The sequence below is a fragment of the Aedes aegypti genome, chromosome 3 (assembly GCF_002204515.2).
Source record: "Aedes aegypti strain LVP_AGWG chromosome 3, AaegL5.0 Primary Assembly, whole genome shotgun sequence".
Taxonomy (NCBI): domain Eukaryota; kingdom Metazoa; phylum Arthropoda; class Insecta; order Diptera; family Culicidae; genus Aedes; species Aedes aegypti.
Window position 1 is genome coordinate 10,762,773 of NC_035109.1, and position 18,015 is coordinate 10,780,787.

The 18,015-nt window shown below is 39.0% G+C and overlaps 1 long non-coding RNA gene across 1 annotated transcript; it reads right to left on the bottom strand.

The window, feature by feature from the left end:
• Positions 1-814: 814 nt before the first annotated feature.
• Positions 815-1,395, bottom strand: LOC110677673. The gene is made up of 2 exons (XR_002501119.1): positions 1,188-1,395; positions 815-1,121 (listed from the first exon to the last, which is right to left on the bottom strand). It is a non-coding gene; the product is annotated as an uncharacterized LOC110677673 (long non-coding RNA).
• Between the last annotated feature and the right edge of the window lie 16,620 nt (positions 1,396-18,015).

An 18,015-nucleotide genomic window follows, 5' to 3' on the forward strand; every position in this document is an offset into this window, starting at 1 on the left:
AAAATCAAAGTAATCCCAGGAGCAAATTCAGGAAAAATTTCTGAAGATATTCTTGTAAAAGTTGATGGGAGAATATCTGGGAGGATTGGTGTAGGAATCTCTTAAAGAATTTCTGAAGAGATTCCTGTAGGAGTCCCTGAAAGTATTTCAGATGAAACTTCTGGAGAAACGACTATGATAATTCCTGAAGCTTTTCCTCAAGAAATATGAGATGAAATTTTTGAAGAATTAGTTGAAAATTCTCGTAAAATATTGGAGCCTGTATAATTTTGCAATAGAATGCCCTGCAAGCAAGATAAGGAAAAAAAGAGAACTACGAGACCCTTTAATTAATAGAAAATAAAGACTTTTGAGACCGTTCAACAAAAATAGATACTTTTAAGACATGCATTTAAATAGAGACCAAGTCTATGAAAAGTGACCTGCTACCAGCCCTAAAAACGGTAAATTGATTGTTTCGACAATTTAAACTGATAGTTGTTTGAATTCCAGATTACTTTCCCAAAATCAGTTTTCCTGTTTTTCAAATTTTGAATGATTTTAAAAATCGTCCATGAAGATATTTGAATCCATTACAGATCCAACGTTATTCATAAAATTCAAATATGTCTCGAGAAATCGATAAAATTACATACCCGAAAAGATCTTCACTGAACAGCTCAAGAAGCGTTTTGATAGCGGAGCGGCCGATTTTTTTTTAAAGATTTCAAGTACTGCCTCAAAGAAATTTCCCTGATTGTTATCGAATTCCCTGAGATTTCTATTTTTTTTTTCAGGTAGTAGACACCCTATTTCTGCAAGAAAAAAAAGTTCCTTCGTTTCACGATTATTTTCTCCAAGTTTAATAAACATCACATAAAATATCACGAATTTTAGTTACATCACAGTCCAATACTTCAGGAAATTATTTTGGGCTTCCAGGGATTTCTGTTTTTTTCGGAATGTCACCTCCGAAAATTTTACAATTAGTTCGTTTTGCATCAGTCCGTGGATTACTTAAGTAATTTTCTTCAGGAAATGCTCCGGATGGACCCGTAGTAAATTTAGCGAAACACTTGTTGGGTTGTTGCTCCAAGTTTCCGACCAGTACCAAAAATTGGTCTTTGTTGTTGCATTTGAACCTAAAATAATTAAGGAATAAATTAACTATTAAAGCTATCAACGAAAAATTGTCATAAATAACTTACATTTTAAGTTTCGTGATGAAAAGACCAACTTTGGAGAAGAAAAAAAATCGCGATACGTTCCGATCCGCAAGTTCCGAGTGGCGGATTGAAAGTAAACAAAAATACGCGTTCGAACGAAAACGAGAATAGACTAAACCTTCGAATGATTGATGTTCGAAAGATCGAATGGTTCGAATTTGCTTCGAACGAAAACGAGAATGCGAATCAGCGATACTTTCGAACGAATCCAATTCGTACGTAAACAAGAATAAGGGTGAAAAATTCATGATTTTGAAAGAAAATAAATTGCATATAAAATTTGATATTAGATTTGTAATTTTCAAATTATGCATTTTCTTGTATAATAAATCAATTAAAACAGAATCATAAGCTCCAGAAACATCCAGGAATGTTGACTCAACATCCTGCTTTTTATTGAATGAAAGCTGGATTTGTGAAGCTAAAAGTGCAATACAATCACGAGTACCTCGACCTCTTCTAAATCCAAATTGAGAAGATGAAAAAATATTATTGTCCTCAGCCCATAATTCAAGGCGATTTAGAATCATACGTTCTAATAATTTTCGCAAACATGACAATAAACTAATAGGTCTTCTACTATCAGCAAATGCTGGATCTCTACCAGGTTTGACAATATTTATAACTTTAATGAAACGCCATTCAAAAGGAATAATATTTTGACAAAAGAAAGCATTATATATCGAAAGTAGATGAAGTTTTCCTTCGTATGGTAAATTATTTAGTACAATAAATTTAATGTTGTCAATACCTGGAGCAGTATTTTTGGTTATTGATAAAGCCATGTCAAATTCAGCTATTGAAAATGGATTACAATGGATTAAAATGGTTCAGGAAAGTAATTAATTGAATTAGTTTTGTAATCAATGGACGAAGGAACAAAATCAGGACAAATTCTCGAAGAAAAATCATCCATCCATTGTTCTGAATATTCTAAAATAGTGGATGGAGAAGAATTATAATTTCTTAAATTACGTGCTACGGACCACAAAGTTGACAATGAAGTCTCTCTGTCCAAGTTTTCAACAAAATTTTTCCAATAATTTCTCTTTTTAAATTTAGTAAGTCTAGTAAACTGTGCTTCAGCTTTGCAATATAGAAAATAATCATTTCTGGAGCCTGATCTGCGAAATAATTTGAAGGCTTTAGATTTATTTCTTAAAGAAATGGAACACTCATTATCCCACCAAAACGAAGGACGATTTTTTTTGTACTTTTTAAAGATGGTTTATTATGTTGAGATTTTTGCAAGCAATCTATTAACAATTTTGAAAAAGTATTGTAACTATCAATTGGAGTATCTGAATTGACAATATTGATTAATGAAATGGAAACATTTTTACAAATATCGGGAGTAAAAACTTCATAAACCACTTCATTGCCTTCAGAAGTTTGCATATTAATCAAAATTGGTAAATGATCACTACCATTTGGATCATGAATAGTTTTCCAAGATGATTGCATTGATAAATTATTTGAACATAAAGATAAATCAACACAGGAATGATTATTAGGAGGCACAGCAATCCTAGTAATCGATCCATCATTAAGAATATTCAAATTCAAATCATCAATCAAATCCATAATTAATGAACCTCTACCATCAGTTTTTTCACTACCCCAGGCGAAATTATGTGCATTGAAATCTCCTAGTATATAAAATGGTGATGGGATTTCATTTAAGACGCTTTTAATTTCTGACAAACTAAAACTTGCATTTGGAGGTATGTAAAAACATATAATTGAAAACTCATTTTTCCCATTTCTAATCGTAACAGCCACATATTCTATTTGTGTTTGGAAGGATACATTTAAGTATTTAAATTCAACATTATTACGAATTCCAATTAAAACTCCGCCAAATGATATATCTCTATCTTTTCGAATAATATTAAAATTAGGGATACGGAAAAATCTAGCTGTACCTAACCACGTCTCATTTAAACAAAACACATCTACATCGAAATTACTCAATAAAACTTTTAATTTATCAATTTTAGGAATAATACTACGACAATTCCATTGTAAAATGTGTAATTTCTTGGAATTGATTGAAGCCATTAGGACGAAAATAGAGAAGAAATAAGGGGAACAAATGAATTCAATTTATCTAAAAGAGAGGCCAATAATGGTAAAATCAATTTGATTATTTTTTTCCAAAAATCCCTCAATCCCAAGAAATCTACAATTTCTTCCAAAATATTCAAAATTGATTGATTAGAGTTTTCATTGCTTTTGTCACTGGAAATATTGTTCGAATTTTGATCATTTTGGTTAATTGAATGGGTAGAATCAATTCTTTGAAATCCAGGAATATTATTGAAGGGAACGGATGCACTAAGGGGAGGAAAATTCGTATCGAAAGAAGTAGATGGTTGAGGTTCAAAAAACAAATTATTGTTTAAAGATTTATTAGAAATTCTTTTCCTCTTACTAGGAGGTTTATAAACATAACTATTCAAATTTTGTGATGGTTCATTCTCAACATCATCATGCAAAATATCAAATGAATTGGGAGATGAAAAACTATCAGTGGATTTTGTTATTTCAGCGTAGGACAATAAATTTTTATTTCTAATTTTTTGATTGAATTTAGATTGATTGTCAATGTAAACAGCACATTCTTTCAAAGAATTGTGCTTTTGTTTACAATAAAAACATACATCCGCGATTTTATTACATTCGGATGACTGATGAGGTTCTTCACATTTAGAACACTTCTGTTTGTTTGAACAAAACTTTGAAGTGTGTCCAAAAAGAAGACATTTATCGCAATGCATGAGCTTTGGATAATAAAGTCTCACGCTAAATTTTACATTATCAATCATAACGTAATCCGGAAGAACTGATCCGTTATTTTTATACAATTTGAATGCATATATTTTGAATCATTACCAGCAAAGAATAATTTCGATAAACGAACACAATCCAAAACCTTAACAGGAGAAATGGATTTGTTCTTAAAAATGCCTGAACCATGAATTTTAATATCTTCACAATCCAAAGATTCATCATATATACTTCCATTAATTTCGCATGCATTAGAAGGAGCATAAACGCGATAGGAATCAAAAAATAATTTGGATTCAAGAAGAGCGTTAGCATCATCTCTTGATCCAAAAACTACACGCAATTTGTCCAGAGAAATTTTTTTAATTTCTTTAACGGACGTGTATAATATATATATCTCAGAAGAGATCAATAAAACATTGATTGGTTTCTCTTTCTTACGAAAGTAAACTACAAAAAGTCCAGGAAAACTAGACGGATAAACTTTTACTCGAAAGGATTTATTCGATGAAGAGGAATCACTAGAAACAACGTTTTCTTTTGACCCCTCTCCATCATCAGTTTCCATGACGGAAACTCAACAGTTAATATTAAAGTATTATTATACTTTAAAATAGAAAAAAAATGAAAATAAAATCAAAAAAATACTTAACAAACTTCAGCTGAACCAAACTGCAACCAAGGTGGTTTCAATTTTCAAAAATCCAAGGCGAATAACGTCCTCTTGAAATACTCCTTCCGCGCCACACAGGAATTGTATCCTCCAACACCGAACTAAAGGGCAAAGATTCACCGCCCTTGAATTACTCCTACCGCGCCACACAGGGATTCTTCTTCTACCGCGCCACACAGAGAATCGACTACCACCGCACCACACAGAGAATCGTCTACTATCGCACCACACCAAATCCAATCTTCGTAGGTCTTGAAAATTTTCTCACCTAAAAAAGAGAAAAAAATGTCAGTCGTTAGGAAAATAACGTCCTGCCAGTTCAAGGCCTACTACACCAATGAAGACGCCATTTTTATAAGTGGCCAGGATCTTGAGAAATCAGAAAAAAAAACAAACGTTTCATGCTCACTAGCGCCATCTATAATAAGATAATAAGATATGTACAAATCATTCTCCAGCTTATTTCAGCTTAATAAAGTGTTCTTCAGCTACTGATGTTACCTGGGTTTCATCTAATATCATGACTTGTTACGATATTGATTGTAGCAAGAGGTTGAAGTGAAGGTTGAAAACGGTCATCGGCAAAGTTGTAGCTGACAAATGTATCTAACAGTATCAGCCTAGCTCTAATCCTCAAAAACATATAAGTAAATACTATGACCGATTGGATAAATTGTTTTTTTCCATAGTAATTCCCATACAAACTTTGAAGGTCTTGTGCAGTCTCAGTTTTCATCCAAATGAGCTTAAATTTTGGGAGGTTTTTGGGAGGTCACTCAGAATTTGATTTAGAATCGAATGAGCGGTGTGAAGCAAAAACTATTGTTTGAACCACCTAAGTGTATATCCGTTGTAAATTTGAAGAATATCTAACAGAATACAGGGAATGTTTCTGGTGAAACACCTTGACTGAGGATTGTTTTTGTAGGAATAGCAGTCGGACGCTAAGCAATGAATGACAATACTTTAAAGCAATGTTCCTGAACAGCGATCGGAAACGCGAGGCACGATGAATTTTCGTAGGCATCAAAACAGAATCTGCGAAAAAATACGAACAACCGATCGGGCGTTTCCTTAGTTCGTGTTTCATTTTCGGATCGCTGTTTCTCCCGACGCTATCATTGGGTGATTTTCCATCGCTCGGTAATGTGAACGTTACGATCCACGCTGCCTGCTCTTCGCGAAGAGCAGAAAAATATTCACTTCGATCATTTTCACGCGGGCTCGCAACAAGCTGGTGCGCCATGAGAGGCGTGTTTGTCATGTGCGTCGTCTATTGATTTATTAATTTGAAAAAGAAAATTGATTTGCATGTACCTAGGTACTTTGGTAAATTTAAATGATAGAAAACCTGCAATCTAAATTTTCTAGACCTCTCATGTTTTTCAGCAACATTAGGTAAATTTAATTTAAATCAACAACAAAATAAAAAAAAGTATTTTTTGTTTTTATAGTTTGATGCTATACTTTTACATCACACTAATCATAAGTGTCAAAATTTTGCGATTCGTATACATGCCATCGTGTTGCAATTGTACCTAAACATTACCAGAAAATTGTTGCGCAATGAGATCAAGAGCGATTGCGCTCCAAGCCAGCATAACCCAGCCATGCTCGTGCTGTGCTCTTCAAGCATGTTTTTGTTGGGCTGTAGAGTGGGCAAATGTGGGTACAGTTAGTACCTTTCGCAGAAATTATGCAGAAGCGATTATCGACGTGACGTTTTGTAGTCCTAATCTTTTAGGTACCATGAACTGGCACGTTGACGCCGGTTATAGTCATAGCGAGCATCAAGCGATACTATAATACCAGGCGGTCTGGAGGCAATGCGATGTAACTCGACTCAAGTCCGAGGCTGGAAAACAGCGGGCTTCGACGGCGAAATATTCACTGAAGCCCTGAGGCGCGAACAGAACACTCTGTACATAAACGATGAAGAGCTAGTTGCTGTGATATCACGAGCGTGTGATGCTTCCATGCCGAGAAAAGCCCCTCCTAGAGAGTACAGTGGTGCGAATCAAATGCAAATATTCGAGCAACCTGCCTTCGGGCTAGACGAAGAATGCAACGCGCACGCACAGAAGCACAAAGAAACGAACGCGGTACAGCATTAAGAAAGGAAATCAAGAGCCAAAAACGGGCATGCTTTGATAGTGGTGGGGTGGGGAAACGACCAGGTGACCCGTCGGCGTATAAAGCTATCTGTCTACTAGATACGACGAACAAGTTATTGGAGAGGTTGATCCTCAACAGGCTAGTACCAGGTCCGTCCCACTCGGGCTCAGATTGGGTACCACTTCTAGTACTGCATTTGGTCCCTCGGTAATGCAAAAGGTACCCAAGTTTAACAGATCGAAGTCTAGGAAATTAGGACTCCCCCTCACAATACTGAGGTGCCTGTAAAAGGGCTATAGCGGCGCTTTCGAGGATGATGTCCAACAGCTCTGCTGTTATTGTCAACATACGCAAGCTCTTGGGAAGTGCGGCGCTATCCATACTAAGGTATAGAGGACCAATTCGGTGAAACCGGGATAGAATTCGAGCTTTACACCCTTTTTTGGGCACTGAGATTAATGTGACTGATCCCGGACACTTCACATTGAATCCAGAGTCAAGAAAGCATGGCCGTTGGTCAGTGCCGGCGAAACTTTGGTAAAACTTGGGGCCTGACACCCAAGTATATCAAATGGATCTACACAACAGTTGTTCAACCAATATTGTCATATGGATGTCTTGTGGTGGCAAAAGGAACAATCCAATCAAAATTGGACCATCTCCAAAGGATGTGCTTGATAACGATGTCTGGTGGGTTTTCTACGTCTCCCGCGGCAGCACTCGAGGTTCCTTTCGACGTTGCACTACTACACATACATCTCAAACAAGAAAAACCTCGGAAGAAACAAGAAAACAAGAAAAACCTTCCTTGCTCTCAGTGATGCATTTGAACGCGTTCAGTTCGCGTTCCAGTTCATTTTTTTTTGGAACGGAGTGATCAAGGCTTGCTGATTATTCAGTTCAAAAATTTGAACTCTAGTGAGCAAAAATTTGAACGCAGATTGTTCTGATAGATTTCACCGCATCTTACCGGGCCAAATTTGTAATATGTTTGTTAATGATTGAATTGATTTTATTATTGTTTCATGATATATTTTCCAACTGAATACCTAAATATATGCTTTAAATACCATTGTAGTGCATTGCGATCTGAACTGGGCGTTCGAGAGCAGCGGTAGGCTCCCGCTCGCGAGTTCACTGTCTACTGCGTTCTCGTTCAAAATTTGAACTTGCTCCGTTCAGTTTTGGCTCGCGTTCAGTTCAAAATGTTCAAAATGCATCACTGCTTGCTCTTACCGTTTATGGGTGCCTATTGGATTTACTGGAGAAAAATCCAGTGAATCGCAGTTCTACACACACTCCGTTTTTTCAACATTTGGTGAACTGGGACAAAATTGTCCTTGTTACAAGGTGTCTTACAATTGAATTCAGTCAATTCTGTTAAAGATAAATTTTTCGATGGCAACTCAGCACAATCAATATTAGAATAGTTTGGAGTCGTGTCGTCAAACAAGATTGTACATTACTGAGCCATCTCCACGGGTTAACAAATCTTTCGAAACAAAATTTCAGTCTCTTGGTCAGAGCGTTGACTGACCATTGCCGACTCAACAATCACATGGCAAGTATTAAGCGTGCTGACTCATTTGTGTATGGACATTTCGTGAATTCCGATATGTGATATGTAACTGTTCTGTTTTTGCTCAACTGCGTTTTCGATTACTTGCTAAACACTTATTAAGTAAAATTTATTTCAGAGACCTGAATCTTCAGGACATTCTGTTATTCTTTGGTAATAAGCTGCAGGCTCTTTTTACGCTTAAGCGTTTTCGCGACAAAATGAACTTCTCGTCAAAATTCCAGTCAATTTGGAGAAAATTTAGATGTGCTTCAAATCAATTATGTGTTTTTGGACTATTTTCAAGCTTTGAAAATTGGAAACTACTGAACGGAACATTAAAACTTATCGGAAATACCTATACATAGTAGTTTATTCAATTCTACGAACTTTTGTCGAACGCGGTTTTATGATTGGAGCAAGTTTAAACATAGTTTCGTTGAGGTTTGCGCTTCAAGGTTCTAGAAAATCATTATTTTTGGGGAGTGTTCTGCCGTGAATCGCAAGTCAGTCCCATCTGCAAAAAGTAGGCATTGAGAAAATGGGCTGTGAAGTTTCCAAACTCGTTTCCCATACGAATATTCAAAAAAATCCAGTGGATTGGAAGATGGTCAAATCTCGCGGAAAGGACTAAAGGACCTATCTAACATTGAGAGGCTCTCTTTGTTTACTTTCTCTTTCATTAATAACTGAGTCACATTAACCCTCTAATACCCAACCCCGCCTTTAGACGGGGTACACTTTGGAATTTTGTGTATATTTTCGTAGCTCGCAAATCAAAATGATTTTATTTTTGGCTTATAACTTGACTCATAACACGCATATAAGAAAAGTTTTTTATGACTTTTGAAACTTTTTTGTATTTTTAGAAATTGTTTGAAAAATTGCATTCTTTTATAACATACAAATGCCTGGGCTTCATTTAACGTGTAATATAAAAAATCGTACCTTTTATATTTTTCTACGATTAACCAATCACAAACGAAGAGTCTGGTGGTATTAAAATCATTTCAAACCTGTTTTTCCGTTAGTTACACGGAAAATAAAATACGCTCCAAAAAAAAAAAATAAAAATTTAATATTTTTAAAAATACCGTAACAATTTAAATTTTTATTGTTGCCAAAAATCAACAACTAGAAAAGGCTTCAAGAAAAAATGAAAAAAGCTAGGGATGTTCAAAAATAAAAATTATAAAAATCAAAAACCAAAATTTAAAAATTTGCGAATAAAAATAAATAAATGCCCAAAACGTGTTTAGAATGATTTTAGATAACGAAAAATAATACTTAAATCGAAAATAAAAATTTGGGTATTTGAGGGTTAACCTTTTCTGTTGCGTTTTTTGTATGAAACGCTAGTCAAGGGAATTGACTTTCGATCTATAGTGAAAAACTTCCCAAAATCATTAGTATTCCACTGTTATAATCGAAAGAGAACGAGAGAGGAGAGAATCTCTCATTTGTACATAGGTCCTTTAGTAATGTTCCGCGAGAAATATTAATGAAACTTTCACAATGTGCTTTTCACTACGATATCTTTCCGAGAAAAATAAAAAGATGATCGAAACGCGGTTCATTTTTGTCTTACACGGTGTTCCGACGACAGCTCAGGGGATTGGGGTTTTCTCCGGAATGGTCTAAATTTCACTGACAACGCATGGGATTAATTTTCCGAATAACTTCAAACTTTATTTCACTGTAATTTCCGCGAGAACACTACTCTTCAAAATCTATCAATGGACTGTTGCCTGTTCATTCATGTCTTTCGATAACTTTCCTCTTTGTTTTTTACTGGACTGTATCTTTTCCTCTCCACACGAGCGAACAAACTTTCGATCTAGGCGCGCAAACATTCTACACAAAAAAGCTCCTTTGCCATAAAGCCTATTATCCTGCGGTGCGTCAAAACGAAAACTTTCTATTGATGTTCAATGACGGCATGCAAAAACTCTGTCTATTTGTAAATTATGGTTTCGCTACACATTACAGTTTTGCTAACATTCACCCCCCGTTGAGTCCTCTGGCTCAACAGCTGGTAGGAATGCGATCTTCGTAATCGCCCTCTTGTAGTCGCCAGATGTAGTATGGACAGTCACCACGCGGACTATCCCATCATCTCCTGGGTGAACCGCTGCAATTCGTCCTCGTCGCCACTGATGGGTAGGCACATTTTCGTCGAGTAATAAAACCAACGCACCTACATTGATTTGTTGCACACTGTTGTTCCACTTATGCCGGGTTTGCAAATGATGCAAATATTCTTTGGACCAACGTGACCAAAAATGTTGCTGCATCAATTGGATGTGTTGCCATCTACTTAGCCGTCCTATCTTCTCGTCCTTGTAAGATGGTTCCGGTACTGTCAAACCTGACCGCCCAATCAAAAAATGAAATGGGGTCAGAATTGATAAATCGTTGGGGTCATCAGACACTGGAACTAATGGCCGAGAATTCAATATCGCTTCCGTTTGTGCCAAAAATGTTGTCAGTTCTTCAAACGTCAATTTGGTTTCACCGACAACTCGCTTGAGGTGGTGCTTCATGGATTTTACACCAGCCTCCCAAATACCTCCGAAATGAGGGCTTCTCGGAGGAATAAAATGCCAACAAATACCTTTCACTGCACAAAACTCTTCGACCTTATGCTGGTGCTGCTGATCTTCAAAAAGTTGCTTCAATGCCACAAGCTCATGATTGGCTCCAACAAACGCTGTTCCATTGTCCGAATATATATCACTTGGCAATCCTCGCCTGCCCACAAAACGATGCAGTGCAGCTATGAAATTATCCGTTGAAAGGTTTGATACAACTTCAAAGTGGATCGCCTTCACCGCCATACACACGAAAACTACCACATAAGCCTTGTAGACCTTCGGGCTTCTTCCTCCCAACTTCAACATGAATGGACCAGCGTAATCTATTCCAACCTTTGAAAACACTGGCGCTGGATTTACTCGAGACTCTGGAATGTTTCCCATGAACTGAATCCCAGGTACTGGATTGCACCTTCCACAGACTTGACACTTTGAAATCACTTTCTTTATTACCAATTTTACTTTAATCGGCCAATATCGCTCTCTGACAATAGCTAGTAGTCCTCCATGTCCAACGTGATGATTTTCTTCATGCAGTTTCCGAACCAAAATCTCTGTTACGTGATGCCTTTCCGGAAGTAACACCTGATGTTTACCATCGTAAGGTATCGCCGAATATTTCAGACGACCCCCAACACGTATAAGGCCATCTTCTCCAATGAACGGAGCCAGGTTTGACAGGTTATGTCGCATTCCTGACTTTAACTGCAATTGCTTCAAAAGCTCACTGAATATTTCTTTTTGTACCAACTTAAGAATCATTTTTTCCGCAATTGCCATTTCATCTGCCGTAACACTAATCACATTTTTCTTTTTCTTCAGATGGATGAACCGCAGCACATACACCCATGATCTTTGCAGTTTTCTGAAGTCGCTCACACGGTTTAAATTTATTGGCGAAATCTTGCTGACGATCGCCAAACTTCTTGCTGGTTTGATATCCGGTATTAGCGCTTCTTCCAATTCATCAGGTGTTTGTCCTTCATACGCTTGTTGCCACAGTAGTGGTGGTCCATTCCACCATGTCTCGTTTCGCACCAAATCTTCAGGCATCGATCCTCTCGAAATAATGTCTGCAGGATTTTCCTCCGATCGAACGTAACACCAACTGCAGCCTGGCGTAAGCTCCAAAATAGCCGCCACTCGATTAGCCACAAATTGATTCAACGTTAACGGAGACTTCTTCAACCAGCATAAAACAATTTGCGAATCACACCACAAGTTGATTTCATCGAAGTCGATCGTCATGGACGTTGTAACCTTCTGCACCAACTCAGCCAATAATTTTACACCACACAATTCCAGGCGTGGAATCGTCATCGGTTTCAATGGTGCCACTCTTGACTTGCTAGCGACCAGGTTCACTTCCACCGTACCATCTGCTGCTATGCATTTGGTATAAACAACTGCGCCGTAGGCCCGCTTTGAAGCATCGCTAAATCCATGCAGTTCTGTCCAAGAAGCTCTATCACGAACCACACATCGACGCTTTTGCTTCTGGTTGATCACTGGTAGTTCTTCACGAAAATGCTGCCACTGGCACAACAATTCATCCGGAAGTAAATCATCCCAGTCCAACCGGAGACGCCAAACGTCTTGCATGACCATCTTTGCCATGGCTATTACCGGCCCTAAAAATCCTAACGGATCAAAAAGACGACCGATATCCGATAATACTTCTCTTTTTGTGGATGATACCCTTCCATCAATTGGTTGAACACGGAATGTGAAGTAATCCTCAGCGGGGTTCCAAATAAGTCCGAGGGTCTTAATAGTGTTGTTGATGCCAGACTCCTCAAAGCTAACTTGTTGTTCATGTAGTTGTTCTGGTATTGCTGCCAATACTTCCTGGCTGTTGGAACAGAATTTATGAACGCCGAATCCTCCTCGATCAAGCAGCGCTGAAAGTTCTTGATATTTGTTGATCACTGTTCTCGCTGTTTGTCCACCAGTCAGGAAGTCATCGACGTAACTGTCTTTCTTGATGACAACGGATGCCAAAGGGAACTGATCGCCGTCGTCTTCAACTAATTGCATCAACGCCTTCGTTGCATGGTACGGTGAACTCGCTATACCGTACGTTACGGTTTGAAGCTCAAACACCTTCATCTCATTCTGGTCATTGCACCACAAAATCCGTTGATATTTGCAGTCGTCTGGATGCATACAAACTTGCCGGTACATTTTCGGAACGTCAGCAGTCAGAGCCACTTGATGTCCGCAAAACCGCATTATCACCTCTACCAGGTTACTCTGCACGGTGGGCCCAACCATAACAGCATCATTTAATGATACACCAGAAGCCGATTTTGCCGAAGCATCAAATACAACTCTGGTCTTCGTCGTAGAACTGGATGCCTTATACACTGCATGGTGTGGTATATAGTATCCATCTCCTTCTGGGACATTCACTTGCTTCATATGGCCAAGAACAAGGTACTCTGCCATAAATTCGGAATATTGCATGCGCTTTTCTGGATTCTTCGATAATGAGAGCATCAGTCGTTCGTAGCGCTTCCTCGCCATAACGAAAGAATCACCAAGTTGAAACTTTTTGTCGTTGAATGGGAGTCGCACTACATAACGGCCTTGATCATCCCTCGCATGGGTCTCTTTAAAGTGTTGCTCAACAGATGCCTCTGCCGCCGATAGTTTAGAGCTATGGCACACGTCCTCGATCTCCCAAAACTTCGTCATAGTTTCGTTCAAGATTCGTTCTTGATGACTGAACTGGCATATACGTGCACGTGGTGCAGCCTTTGTCACTGGCACTGATCCTCCTGCAACCCAACCAAACTCAGTTTCAGCCAACATAATTGCACTATTCTCCAATTTCAGGCGCCCCTTCTTCACCAAATCAAAGAATACCTCGTTGCCGATAATCATATCGATTTCTCCTGGCACGTGGAATGACGGATCAGCAAGTTGTACGCCTTGTGGAATCTTCCAAGACTTGATATCGGTTTCCACCAATGGAAGATGTGATGTAATCCTCGATATAACCAAAAAATCCAAGTCACTCGTCACGTACGAGTTGATCCGAGAGCGAATTTTTGTCGATACCAGATACTTTGCCGAGGTTTGGATGTCGTTGAGACCGCTAATAGGATAATCAACGCGGTGCATCTTCAGCTTCAACTTTCTTACTATTTTCTCCGTGAGGATATGACTGTCGGATCCTGAATCCAACAATGCTCGACATTTGACGGTGCAGCCTCCATCACCGACCACCAAAACTTCTGCGGTTGACAGCAACACTTGCTGCTTCGCTGTATCAATCTGTGCACACATCGTAGTCGCGCATGGAATTTCCTGTTCATTTGGCCCGCTTTCTTCGCCCGCCACTTCTGGCTGCGAAATCTTCTCTTCACTCCGACGAATCTCATCTTTGGGATGAAGAAAACTATGATGTTTACGACCGCATCCTTGGACCTTGCATCCTTGATCTGACTGGCAGTCGCTTACCCGATGATTCTGCTTTAAACAGTTATAACACAAGCCTGCCCTTGTGGCAAAGGACTTGCGTTCCGAGTAGTCCATGTTCTGAAATTTTGAACACTTGTAAATGGCGTGCTCTGCCTGACAGCATGGGCACACTTCTCTCGTTGTTTGTACAAACGACTTCACAGATGGTGCTGTTGCTTTGTAACCTGCTGTTACACGTTGCCTTGCTTGAACCGTTGACTGCTGAACCTGCTGCTGCTGGGAGCGATTTGTACGTTGCAGAACGCGTCCACGTTCACGAAGGAATTCCATGAACGTCTCATAATCTGGCACCTCTCCTCTAGGTACCTTCATCTCCCATTGCTCTTGTGTCTCCTTGTCAAGCTTCTTGTAAAGGATGTTAAGTAGGATCAATTCCCCTAAACCTTCGACAGGATAGCTGTGACCATCCAAGGCATCTACATGCTTCGAACAAATTTCCACTAATTGCGAAATCGATTTTCCACGGTTGTCCTTGCTAATTGCAGCGCAATCCAGAATAGCATCAATGTGAGTATCCAGTATCAGCCGCTTGTCTTCGTAGGCATCTTCAAGAATCTTCCAGGCTTTTTCGTAGTCATTGTTGTTCACGACGTCTTGATCAATTTTGCTCCTCGCATCGCCTTCGAGAGAATTGCGTAAGTGCAAAATCTTCATAGCTGGAGTCTCGTTAGGGTACTTCATCATGATGCTTTTGAAGAGGCTTTTAAAGCTATACCAATTCTCCGGTGTCCCGTCGAATTTCGGGAACGGAGCGTGTAGCTGCGGGGCAGCTGCTTGCACTACAATCGGCTGCTGGAAACCTGGAATGCTTAAGCTATTTGAAATACCTGGATTCATGCGACATGCTTCTTGCGCTCGTGTAATTCCTGTTTGCAAATCAACGTAAAGTTGATTATGGACATCCTCGAATACCACGTACTCCTGGTGTACTGCGGTCCGCTGTTCTTTCGGTAGCAGTGCCGAAATTTCTGCATGAATCTTATCGAATTCATCCGCACATCGCCGCAGTGTTTCGAGATGAAGGTTTAGCAAATGTATGCTTACACCTTCCCCTCTCAAAGTCTCCTTCATTCGCATCAGCTTCTCCATTATCAGATCTCGCCGATCTGTCAGCACTTCCAACTTTGACTCCATCATCTTCTTCTGTTCGAACACTTGCTTCGCAATCTTTTGATCTGCCACCGACGGAACGGGAGGCACGTTTTCACTATGTGATTCCGTTAGCGTTTCTAAAAGGTTCTTTTTCGATATGCCTTTTAACACTCCACGCGGTGTTTCATTATCGCTCATGTTCGAACTAGTTCACTCCTGTTCAATCGAGCTCGCAAAGCGTCACGGACCACATCCACATTCACCACGCGTGTCACGAACCCGATAAACGTTTTGGAACTGTTTCTTTGGCCACAGCCAAAATACGCACACGGTACGTTCGAATGTCAATTCACTATTGTGCCACGGGCACAGTCAACTTTGAAATTCAGCCACGGGCTGTACGACGTATTCACGACGTAATCACGACGCGTACACGCTCACTGATTGTCTCTAGTCACGGACCACAACAATCCCAACCAATCATCGATCACGGATCGACATGAACTCCGAACGAAATGCAGTTTGTGATAGGATCAAATCAAACCGCACTTTGGCCACGGGCCACGCTACTGCACACGATGCAGTCAATTTTCCCGAACACGCACTATGCCACGGACATAATCGTCTTATAGTTTTCGGTCAGGGACCGCACTTTTGCACTTGGTGCTCTTCTTCCACACGCGAAACAGCAAACACTTCCGGAAAACCCTCACAACATCCGGTTCGGATGGACCAAAATGTTCCGACGACAGCTCAGGGGATTGGGGTTTTCTCCGGAATGGTCTAAATTTCACTGACAACGCATGGGATTAATTTTCCGAATAACTTCAAACTTTATTTCACTGTAATTTCCGCGAGAACACTACTCTTCAAAATCTATCAATGGACTGTTGCCTGTTCATTCATGTCTTTCGATAACTTTCCTCTTTGTTTTTTACTGGACTGTATCTTTTCCTCTCCACACGAGCGAACAAACTTTCGATCTAGGCGCGCAAACATTCTACACAAAAAAGCTCCTTTGCCATAAAGCCTATTATCCTGCGGTGCGTCAAAACGAAAACTTTCTATTGATGTTCAATGACGGCATGCAAAAACTCTGTCTGTTTGTAAATTATGGTTTCGCTACACATTACAGTTTTGCTAACACACGGTGTTGAAATCTGTTGTGGGACTGATGTGCGGTTACTTTTCATTATGGGACAATGAATGAATGAATGAATTGTCTTTATTAACGAGACTTTCAGCCCTTGGCTGGTTCGTCTCTTAGAATTATGGGACAATTTGACTTGCTGTTTTTTCCTAATTTTTCAGAACAAATCATATTATCTCATTAGTGCAGCTGAAAGAGCATTGGAAGATATGTTAAAAACTGAACTCAACTCAATTTTGACAAAAATGCAGATGGGACTGACTAGCGATTCACTGCAGTGTGCTCCCTAAAAAAACATTCCTGTATGAACATTTTGGATTTCGAATTTCCAGAACACGATGACTATGCATTTCTAAAATTCGATCCCGTTTAAAGATACCTTATATTGCAATTTTGGAGATAACTTTCCGTTCTAAGTTTGAACAGAAAGCTACCGCAGCTGTCACTTTACTGATTTTTCCAAAGCATCATCGATCTGTTGCGATGATACCTTGGAAACCACGCTAATGACTGTTGTTTTCTTCTGTTTTTCAATGCTTTGGACTCTACTAGCATACTTTGATTAGTAGTTTCGTTTAAGGATACAATGATGTTCAAGCCTGCGGTCGAACTTTGACAGCTGCGGTAGAACTTGGTGGCTACCGCAAAACGGAAAATTTTCAAAAGAACCGTAATATCTTACGAAAATAAATTGTAAAAAATAGGTAATTAGGAAGCACATTCGTAAATCCGTTGTGGGTGAGCCAACTATCATGAGCTTCAAGGAATGTGAAAAATGAACACGTTAGCACTGCTTTTTGTCAGTCGATGATAATGATTGTTTTCAAATAGTTCTGAATGGTCAGTGAAATACAATCAAAACAATCATCACTCGGAAAGAAAAAGCAATGCTAATCATACATTCGGCGGTACATGTGTCATGCACGATTTACCTTAGGGCATTTTTTGTAATTTATTTCCTAAAGCAACATGTAAGCTGTTAATGGTTAATGATTTCATAGATTTATTATGTTTGTTTCCTGTTGACTAGGGCCTAAAAAAATAATGTCAATGTATGTTTTTTATAGCATACATATTCAGAAAACCGTGAATTCTGGGTACCGTGGAAAACAAATCTCGATCAAACAATGCTTAAACTTAATTTAATCTTATTGGCGTGTTCGACAAACTTTACCAGAATACAATTAGCTTTCAATAGGTGGCAAATGATTTTGATTCTTGAGTGTTGAGTTATGATTTTTCAAGCCTTAAAATAAGCCTAAAAACACATTTTCAACTTGAAGCATAGTGTAATCTCTATCAAATGAGCTAGACATTTGACCAGACATTGTTCTTAGCATGAGAATTCAGAA